Source organism: Lemur catta, chromosome 3, assembly GCF_020740605.2.
Source record: "Lemur catta isolate mLemCat1 chromosome 3, mLemCat1.pri, whole genome shotgun sequence".
NCBI lineage: Eukaryota > Metazoa > Chordata > Mammalia > Primates > Lemuridae > Lemur > Lemur catta.
This window is the reverse complement of record NC_059130.1, coordinates 59,453,878-59,464,410: the sequence shown is the minus strand read 5'-3', so window position 1 is coordinate 59,464,410 and position 10,533 is coordinate 59,453,878.

Sequence of the window (10,533 nt, the reverse complement as noted above, 5' to 3'; positions counted from 1 at the left end):
TGAGCAAATGAATGAATGAATGAATGAGTGGCGAAAGAAGGCAGTTCCACTCAGTGTTCTTTCCTCAGGCAGTTTTTCAGTTCAGATCTTTAGCAGCCAATCTTCCTAAATCAGTTTTTCCACAGCTGCAGGTATTTTGAAGTCTGCCAGTCCCTGTTGGCTACAGCGTGGGAAGTGGCCCAGGGATGCCCAAAGAGAAGCCTGTTCCTTACAGAGCCTTGGCAGTCCCTGGTTTCAGAGGGATGTCCCACGGAGAACCTGGCCAAGCAGAGCCTACTCTTGCTGCTCTGGTCTTTGCTGCCAGAACTTTTCCCATTTTGAAGAGCTCAGAATTTACGAGTCTCATTATTCATTCAATCAATATTGGAGTCAATACTTACTGAGCCCCTTCTGTGTGCCAGGCAACACAGTGGTGAGCAAGCAGGCGTGCAGTGGTGAGGAAGCTGAGCCTTGCTTGTCCCTGGGAATGAGCTGCTCCACAACTGCCGCAGGGCAGCTCACCTCCCCGTACCCCAGCCATCTCACCTTGAGCCCAGAAATGCATGCTTTTTCCTCTGAAACCCTGAAAGTCAGGCCTGTGTCCCCTTGGAGAAGCCCTAGAGGGGCTCTTAAGATTTTTTTGGATTTGGTGACCTGCTGGCTGAGATTTTAGCCAGACTATTTCCATTCTTGGACCTGGATATTTGGTTCATTTTGGACAACTGACAAGTGAGCACGGCTGCTTTAATGAGGAGATCTAACAATTAAGATAGATGTTTATAAAATTCTCAAGGAAAAACCCAGGGACAAGGAGTGGCCCAGGGCAGGGTGGACTAGGAAGCCAGGATCCTTCTAGCTTGTGGCCTTGCCAGCCCAAGGGGATCGCCTTTGCTTCACTAGGACCAGGTCTGGGTTTAAGCACACCGCAGGGTAGGAAGGGAAATGAAGGGCAGCTGGCTTCTGTTTTAAGGATGCGTCTTGGCCGGCTGCGGTGGCTCACACTTGTAATCCTAGCACTCTGGGAGGCCGAGGTGGGAGGATCGCTCAAGATCAGGAGTTCCAGACTAGCCTGAGCAAGAGCAAGATCCTGTCTCTACTAAAAATAGAAAGAAATGATCTGGACAGCTAAAAAAAAAAAAAAATATATATATATGTATATACACACACACACACACACACACACACACACATATATATATATATATATATATATATATATATATATATATATATATAAATTAGCCGGGCATGGTGGCACATGTCTGTAGTCCCAGCTACTCGGGAGGTTGAGGCAGAAGGATTGCTTAAGCCCAGGAGTTTGAGGTTGCTGTGAGCTTGACGCCACAGCACTCTAGCCTGGGCAACAGAGCGAGACTCTGTCTCAAACAAACAAACAAACAAAAAAAAAGGATGCGTCTTATAAATTGTTCACGTCGGTGCCATTCACATCCCATTGGCCAGAGCTTACTCCCATGGCTCCAGCTGGCTTTAAGGGACACCAGGAAAGGTAGGCTTCAGCTGCGTGGCCACGTGTTAGGCTCAACTTCAGGGGCCTATTTCTAAAAGGAAGAAGGGGACAATGGATATAGCTGGACAATCACCAGTTTCTGTCACATACTCCTTTAGGCCTTTTTCCCACTGCCCAGATTGTTCTTGCATCCTTACATTTGGGCCTTCAAGCCTCATCCCTCATTCCCATGTTTCCTAACCATGTGGCTCTCTACGTACTCCTGGGCCTGGCCTACTCCAGACTCCCTCTAACTTCCCGTAAGGAACTTGCTTAGGGAGAGGCCCTTCTGGTGAGAGGAGGTGTCACCAAGAGAGAAACAAGATGCTGACAGCCAAGCATGGGGCTATCCAAGGCCAGACCCACCTACTCTATGGACATTTGCGGGCCCCTCTTGACTTTAGCTGAGTGTGGATGAATAAAACCCACTTACGGTGACGTTGCCGAGGCGTTTTAGGTCTCATGGTCAGGTGGGAGAGCAGCTGTGGATGACTGAGTGATTGTGGGAGGGTGTAAGTATGAACTACAGCCTCATCTTCTTCCTCTTCCTCCTCCACTTCCTTACCTGCAGCCTCTTCAATATCATCATAGTTGTTATAACTTACATTTATTGAGCACCACCAGCTCCAGGCGTTCTACACACATCATTTCTCTCTCTTTTTTTTTAAAATTCTTTTGAGACAGAGTCTCATTCTGTCATCCCAGCTAGAGTGCAGTGGAGTCATCATAGCTCCCTGCAACCTCAAACTCCTGGGCTCAAGTGATCCTCTTGCTTTAGCCTCCTGAGTAGCTGGGACTATAGGCACATGCCACCATGCCCAGCTAATTTTTCTATTTTTGTAGAGACGTGGTCTTGCTCTTGCTCAGGCTGGTCTCAAACTCCTGACCTCAAGTGATTCTCCCGCCTTGCCCTACCAGAGTGCTAGGATCACAGGCTCGAGCTACCCCTCCCGGCCGAGTCATCTCTTTTTAACCCCAAGAGGTAGGCATTGTTATCTCTATCTTACCATTTAAGAAACTGAGGTACAGATGATAAGGACCTACTTTATACTGTTGTAAGGATTAAATGAGATAATTCACATAAAAACACCTAGCTCAGTGCCTGGCAAACAGAAAGTACTCAATAACTGTATTAGCTTTTATCATTTTAACAGAGGGGGAAACTGAGGCTTAGAGAAGGTAAATGATTTGCTAGTGTTGGCTCTAGAATTTACACATCGTAGGGACTTAGGGTGGTAATGTGGTGGTGGCGGGGCTGTTCTTGAAGCCATGTTTGCATAAAAAAAGCACTGTGTTAACTCTGAGTGTATATAAAAAAATACCAAAATTTCCTAATATGGTTATATTCATACTTTAAGCTTGAGAATATTTCAACTGTCCATCATGGTGATGATTGTTATCATCATTTGGGATAGCTTGGGGTCTCATGGAGATCATGGGTAGCTGCCCTTTGGTGCGTGACTACCCCCCATCTCTGAGTTGGTGGAGGACTTGACTGACCAGAGGTGTGGTTTCCCCTGAGCCTGGCCCTCCACCTGAAGAGCTGGGGGTTGCTGAAGCATCATGAAAGCACCGTGCCTACCTAATAGCTTCCCTTCCCTCCCCTGTGACTCTCTGTGGGGCCACCATCACTTTTCACAAGCAAAACTGATGCACAGAAATCTAAAAGGTAGATTTCCCTTTCTTGTGTTTCCTGAACGGCAGAGACTATTAGCAGGTAAGTATGAAGTTGGGCTGGATCTCTTTACTCGTCTCCAAATTGTTCCGGAAACCTGTCTCATGGCATTAGGGCAAGTCTCCTGGCAGCCCAGCAGGCTTACCGGCTGTGATAGTGTCATTCAATCAGAACCGTCATTTTCCCCTGGAAGAGCCCAAGGTGCTGTCATAAGCTCCTTACAGACAGCAGTAATTGTGCAGCCTTCCTGGCTTTCCCCAAAGGGGTCCTGTTGATTTTGACAGTCTCTGGACAACTGGTGACAACAGGCAGGTTGAGATTTTCAAGGCTTTGCGAATCTGTTTGAAGACAAGATCAGGATACTGGTCTGTGAAAGTCCATCTCAGATGCTGACCACAGGCAGCAGAGATTTTCAGTTAGCTCCGAGGGAAAAGCAGAGCCAGCCCCGCCCCTGGGGACATGGCCGCTGGCTCCATTCTCCCACCCATTGACTGATCCATTCATCCCTGGGCACCAAATAATCATTGAGCACCTACTGTGTGTCAAATGCCACGCTTAGGAGTGGGAACGCAACAACCCACTTGGCCCCTAACTCACTCACTGTCCTCTCTAAAGGACATAGGTATATAATGAGATACCTACTATATTTTCTTTATGTTGGGCCCAAATCTGTGAGTTTGTTAGTTTGTCTATTTTTGCACTTTTCAAACATCCTGAGAACTTACTACTTACTGTTAGGACTTGTGCTAGATACTGGGGACTGGTGCTTGAAAACGGTGTTTCTGCCCTCAGCCCCTATAGTCTAGTGTGCGAGCAGCCTGGGCACAAGCCACCAGAAGGCAGCGTGGCTGACAGGTGCTACTGCCAAGTGTGACAGTCACTGTATGTGTCCTCTGGACTGGGCCATGGGGTGCCCAGATGTTTGGTCAAACATTATTTCTGGGTGTGTCTGTGAGGGTCTTTCTGGATGCCTCGAGGAGCTCACTGTTCTCTATAAAGGACATAGGTGTATAATGAGACAACTTCTTACATTTGTTTTTTTTAAATTTTTACTGTACTGAACACTGTGGGCAGCTTCTTACATTTGAATTAGTAGACCGAGTAAAGCAGATTGCCTGCGCTCTGGTGTGAGTGGACTTCATCCAATTTGTTGAAGGTTGGAATAGACTAAAAGGCTGAGTGAAGAAGACTTTCTCTGCCTAACTGTCTTTGAGCTGACACATTGGTCTTCTTCTGCCTTCAGACGCAGACTGGACCTTATACCATCAGCTCTCCTGGATCCTCAGCTTGCTGACTGCAGATCTTGGACTTGGCCTCCATAATCCCATGAGCCAATTCTTTATAGTAACACACGCACACACACACGTGCGCGCACGCGCGCGCGCACACACACACACACACATTCTATTTGTTCTGTTTCTCTGGGGAACTCAGACTAATACACCAAGCAATGATGGGAGTCCAGCGGGACCACTGAAACATCTTGTACATTAAACAAAAGTGCACCTGCAGATTCTTCATTCTTTTGAATGAAGACTTGGGCAATGAGGACTCAGCCAGACTGCAAAAGGGTCTGAGCTAGCCTCCTCCCCTCCCCACCCCAACCCTCCCCTTCCTGCCCTTCCTCTCTCCTCTTTTCTCCTTCCCTTTCCCTTCCTCTCTGTGTCCCCCACCTCCCCTTCCCCCACCGTCTCCTTTCCCCTCCCCTCATTCTCTCCCTCTTCTTTCTTCCCCTCCTCCCTTCTCCCTTTCTCTCTCTCTTGCCTCTCCACCTACTGCTGGCTCTTTTTTTTTTTTTTTTTGGAGACAGAGTCTTGCTAGATTCTGTCCTCCAGGCTAGAATGCCGTGGAGTCATCACAGCTCACTGCAACCTGCAACTCCTGGGCTCAAGTGATCCTCCTGCCTCAGCCTCCCAAGTAGCTGGGATTACAGGTGTGTGTCACCACATGGCTAATTTTTTGTTTTTTAAATAGAGACAGGGGTCTAGCTTGTGCTCAGGCTAGCCTTGAACTCCTGACCTCAAGTGATCCTCTTGCCTTGGCCTCCCAGAGTGCTGGGATTACAGGTGTGAGCCACCACGCCCCGACTTTAGGCTGTTTTCTTTCCCTTAAAGTTCATCTGACCCAGGTAAGTAAGGGTCAGATGAACATATACTAAGGTATGAATAATAACTAAGAGTTAAACTGTTGGTACCCCCACCCCTACCCCAGGGCTTGATTTTTTTTCCCCAAAAAGTGAACAATGTCTTGGCTGAAGAGCAGCACGGGAGGAAATGCAGGCGAGGGGCAAGGCATGGGTGGCGGTGGGGTCCCGGCCGCGAAGCCTTCAGACCCTCTCAGATTCCAGCGCGTGCGGGTCTTAACTCCCCTGCCAGGACTTCGCCACGGTGGGAGAGGCCAGGTCTTGGGGTCTACCCAGGCCAGGGTAGTGGGTCACCCCAGGGACACACTTCCAGGTGCTAGGAAGGCTCAGTTTACTCAGAGCATTCAAAGGCCCCGCGTGCCCGCAAACCCACCCAGCGGGCAGCCGCAGCATCCTCCTCCCTCCTTCTCCGCCAAAGGCCGGCTGGCAAAACGCGAACGAGCACCTGAGGGCGCTGTGACTCCACAATTTTTCTGCAAATACGGCCGGCGGCAAACATGGATGTCTGGCTTTCCTTTGTTTTTGAGGCTAAATAATGGGATGTTTCTGGGGGAAAAGGGCAATATGCACACTCTCAGATCTGGATTAATATGGAAAAGCAGAGGTAGGAGGACATTTTACACATTCTGAAAATGCCTTGATGTTTAATAATTTTGAAGTTTTAATGGGGCACGTGTTTGCAGCATGCAGCACAGAATGATGCTGATGAGCCTGAACCACGCTGCCAAACAGAATCAGAGTTTGAGCCCAGTGTGTGACTTTGCCCAGTGACTGAGTCTCTCTGGGCCTCAGTTTTGTCATCTGCTTCACAGGACACTTGTGAGGGTTAATGGAAAGAGGCACGTAACACTTATGTCCTGGCACCATGCCAGGCACAGAGAGCTGAAAAGGAAAAAAAAAAAAAAAAAAGGAGGAGATATGATCACTAAACATTGTTTGGGAAAATTTAAAAAGAGACCAAGAAGACATCAGCTTTTTGCAAACCAAATGGAGGGTGGGCTGGAATCCAAAGCCATACAAGTGGATGAAAACGGAAAGGGTGTGTGGGGTACATTTTGGAGAGTAGGCTTGGCCAGGTCAGGCCAAGCAAATAAAGTGCCACCAGCAAGGCTAACTTGATTTCGCCATCATTCTCCCCTGTAAAAATACGGTGCTGGTGCTGCACTCACAGGCTCACTGGCCAAGGACCAACTTCTGCCCATACTACTCCCAACTTGCCACTTTCAGCCAATTTCGTTCTCGTCTCCCTTTGCTAATTCTGACTGCTATTCACCCCAGCTCAGAGGGGCATAGCAAGGGCCAAAATGTAATGCTGGGCTTGGGAATGTGGGCACAAAGCAACAATTACCAGTTAGCAAATTATTATAAGGGCCACGTGGGCTCCAGGGTTGACATAATGAGGAACTTGGTATGTGTGGTAATTGCACACACTCGAGTTGAGTCTTAGGAAAACATATAAAAGAAACATTATTTTCTGTTTTCAAAAGGCTATGATGGTAAGAACCATTCCATAAGCAATTATTATGCAGCACTATTTCAAGGATTGGGTTCTGTCAATGAGTTTTAACCACTGAAGAAAAGGAATTCTAATTGAGGGCTAAGGTAGTCTTAGGAATGGCAGCTTCTGCATTTTGTACTGACAGGTGCTGGTGAAAAGCTGATTAATCCCATTCAATACTATAATAGGCTACATTTGTATAGCGCTGCATAGAGTACCATGTACTTTTATATAAATCCTCTCGTTTGATGTTCCCAGCCACCCTTTGAGATATGAGAAGGACAAAGAGTATTATTACTGCCATTTAAGAAAACAGCTTTATTGAGATATAATTCATATACCAAATAATTCACCTATTTAAAGCGTGCAGTTCGGTGGTTTTAAGCATGTTCACAGATGTATGCAACCATCACCATGTTGATTTTCAAATATGTTCATCCTCTTAAAAAGAAACTCCCCATCCTTTAGTTATCACCCCCTTTGTCCTCTCACTGCTCCCCACTCGACACCCCCTCCTTCCTAAGCAACCACTAATCTACTTTCTGTCTCTGTAGATTTACCTCTCTGGACATTTCATATAAATGGAACCATGTAATATTTGGTCTTTTGTGACTGGCTTCCTTCATTTAGCATAATGTTTGCAAGGTTTATTCATGTTGTAGCCTGGCCTGGTAGCCTGGTAGCCTGTGGTACTTCACTTCTTTTTATACCTGAATAATATCGCATTGTATGGATATTTTAGTTTATCCATTCATCAGTTGGTATACTTTTGGGTTGTTTGAATCCTTTGGTTATTTTAAATAATGCTGCTATAAATGTTCATTTTTGTCTGGACATATGCTTTCATTTCTCTTGAGTATATACTTGGGAGTGAAATTGCTGATTCATGTAGTTAAACTCAATGTTTAAGTGAGTAACTCAATGTATAACTAGACTGTTTTCCAAAGTGGCTGCATTTTATACTCCCATCAAGAGTGTATGAAGGTTCTGATTTCCCCACATGCTTGCCCATACTTGTTATCTGACTTTTTGATTCTAGCTATTCTAGTGGGTATGAAGTGGTATCTTGTTATAATTTTGACTTGCACATCTTGATGACTAATGATGTCAAACATCTATTCATGTGGTTATTGGCCATTCATATATCTTCTTTAGAGAAATCTCTGCAGATCCTTTGCCTATTTTCAAACTGTCTTTCTTATTATCTAATTGTAAGGAGTTCTTTATATTATTCTATTAGAATTCCCTTATATAGATGATTTGCAAATATTTTCCCTGATGTTCAATGGGTTGTTTTTTCACTTTCTTGATAGCATTTTTTGAAACAGAAAAGTTATTAATTTTGCTGAAGTTCAATTTATTTTTTTACTTTTGTCACTTGTGCTTTTATGTCATTTCTAAGAATCCAGTGCCAAATCTGGAATTATGAAGATTTTCCACTGTGTTTTCTTCTAAGAGTTTTATATTTTAGCTCTTACAGTTAGGTCTTTGATCCATTTTGAGTTTATTTTTGTATATAGTACGAGGGAAGGGTCCAGTTTCATGCTTTTGCATGTGGGTGTCCAGTTGTCCCAGCAGCATTTGTTCAGAAGACTGACTATTCTTTCCTTCACTGAATAGTCTTGATACCCTTGATGAAAATTGGCTGACCATGTACACATGAATTTATTTCTGAACTCTCAATTCTATTCTATTCATGTCTATGTCCATCTTTATGCCAATACTACATTGTCTAGATCGCTGTTGTTTTTGAAATTTTGAAATTGGGATGTGTGAGTCCTTCAACCTTGTTCTTCTTTTTAACATTGTTTTGGCTATTTGGGGCCCCTTGTAATTTCATGTGAATTTTACAATCAGCTTGTTGATTTCTACAAAGAAACCAGCTGAGATTCTAATAGGCCCTGCATTGAATCTGTATACCGATTTGAGGAGTATTGCCCTCCTAACAGTACTGTCTTCTAATACATGAACATAAGAGGATTTTTTATTTCTTTAGATATTTAGTTTCCTTTAACCATGTTTTGTGATTTTCAGAGAATACATTTTTTTTGAGAATAAGTTTTGTATTTCTTTTATTAAATTTATTGCTATTTTTTTCTTTCTGATACTATTGTAAATGGAATTGTTTTCTTAATTTTATTTTTGGATTTGTTAATTGTAAGTGTATAGAAACACAATTGATTTTTTAAAATATTGATCATGTATCCTAAAACTTTGCTGAATTCATTTATTAATTTAAATAATATTTAGTGGATTTCTTAGATTTTCCATATGTAAGATCATGTCATCTGCAAAAAGAGATAGTTTTACTTCTTCCTTTCTGATTTGGATGGGTACAATTTAGCCTATATTTCCAATCAATCTACCAGCTTCCTCCCCATCGCGTTTCACTGCAACCTCCACTGTTTTCAAGGGCAACCTTAGACTTGAACTTCACACTCTGTTGCAAATGAAGTCTATTCTTTGGGGAGGGATTCGGAGTTCTTTGTTCTACACCTGCTTCTTCCTCTGGGCAAAATCTCTGAGCCCTTGCTCTGGAGCTTCTGGCAGGGAGAGGGGCTCACTCCTCTCTGAGCGACACCCGTGTTTTAGTTGGTGAGTGCTAGATGGAGGGGAGGCAGTGAGATTCAAGTCTCTTTGGCCTGGGCTGGAACTCCTGACCATGAGCCAGGGGAAGGGTGTTCAGGCTCCAGTCTTCTTACTGGTGCTACGCTCTCAAGGTAGAGCCTCTGTCCCTTGAGAGTAGGGGTTGTGTGGAAGAAGGGAGATCCTACCTCCTGGCCACACTCGCCCAGAACTTAGTCTCAGCAGCAGGTCGTGGGTGGGGGCAGGGTAAGCAATGCTGACATCCTGTCCCTTCCTTTCGAATGGGATCTGTGGGGAAAGGGAGCCTTGTGTTCTTAGCTTTACCAGTCTGGAGTGGAGTTTCTGTCTCACTGAGCTGGGAGCAGGGAGGAAGGGTGTGCGTCTTGCTTCAAATACCATTGATTCTCACTGATCTTACTAAGTTTTAGTAGGTTTTCTTGAATAAATGTTTCTCCATTTGCTGTATACGTTTATGACCTTTTCCAGAGACTTTAAATGTTTAATTTTCAAAAACAATTTTCACCAGTTTCACTTGGGAACGGGTCCACAGGGCTCCTCATGCTGTCAAGCTGGAAGTGGAGCCCTTATTACTATTGTTTACTAGATGCTATTGTTTGAACGTGTTCCCTAAAAGTTCAAGTGTTGGAAACTTAATCACTAAGGCAACAGTGTTGGGATGTGGGGCCTAATAAGAAGTGATTGGGTCATGAGGGCAGAACCCTCATGAATGGATTAATGTCCTTATGGGAGCAGGTTAGTTATCATGACAGCGGGTAGTTATAAAGCGAGTCTGGTCCCTGATGCAGTTGCTTCCACCTTCTGCCTTTCACCATGGGATGACCCTTGCCAGATGAAAGCACCATGCTCTTGGTGGTCTTGGTCTTCCCAGCTTCCAGAACCGTGAGCTGAATAAACTTCTATTGTTTATAATTTACCACGTCTGTGTTATTCTGTTATAGCCAGCAGAAAATGAACTAAAACACTAGATGAAAACAATGTTCATCTATTTGGGAGACAGGGGGTGGTAGAGGGGAAAGGAGTCACCCAGGATCAGAATAGTATAAATGCCTAATTGTAGAATTTCAGGGTGGTACAGGAATACCCTGGTATAGATGTTAGCTATCTCAGTTGTTACTGGATGGAGA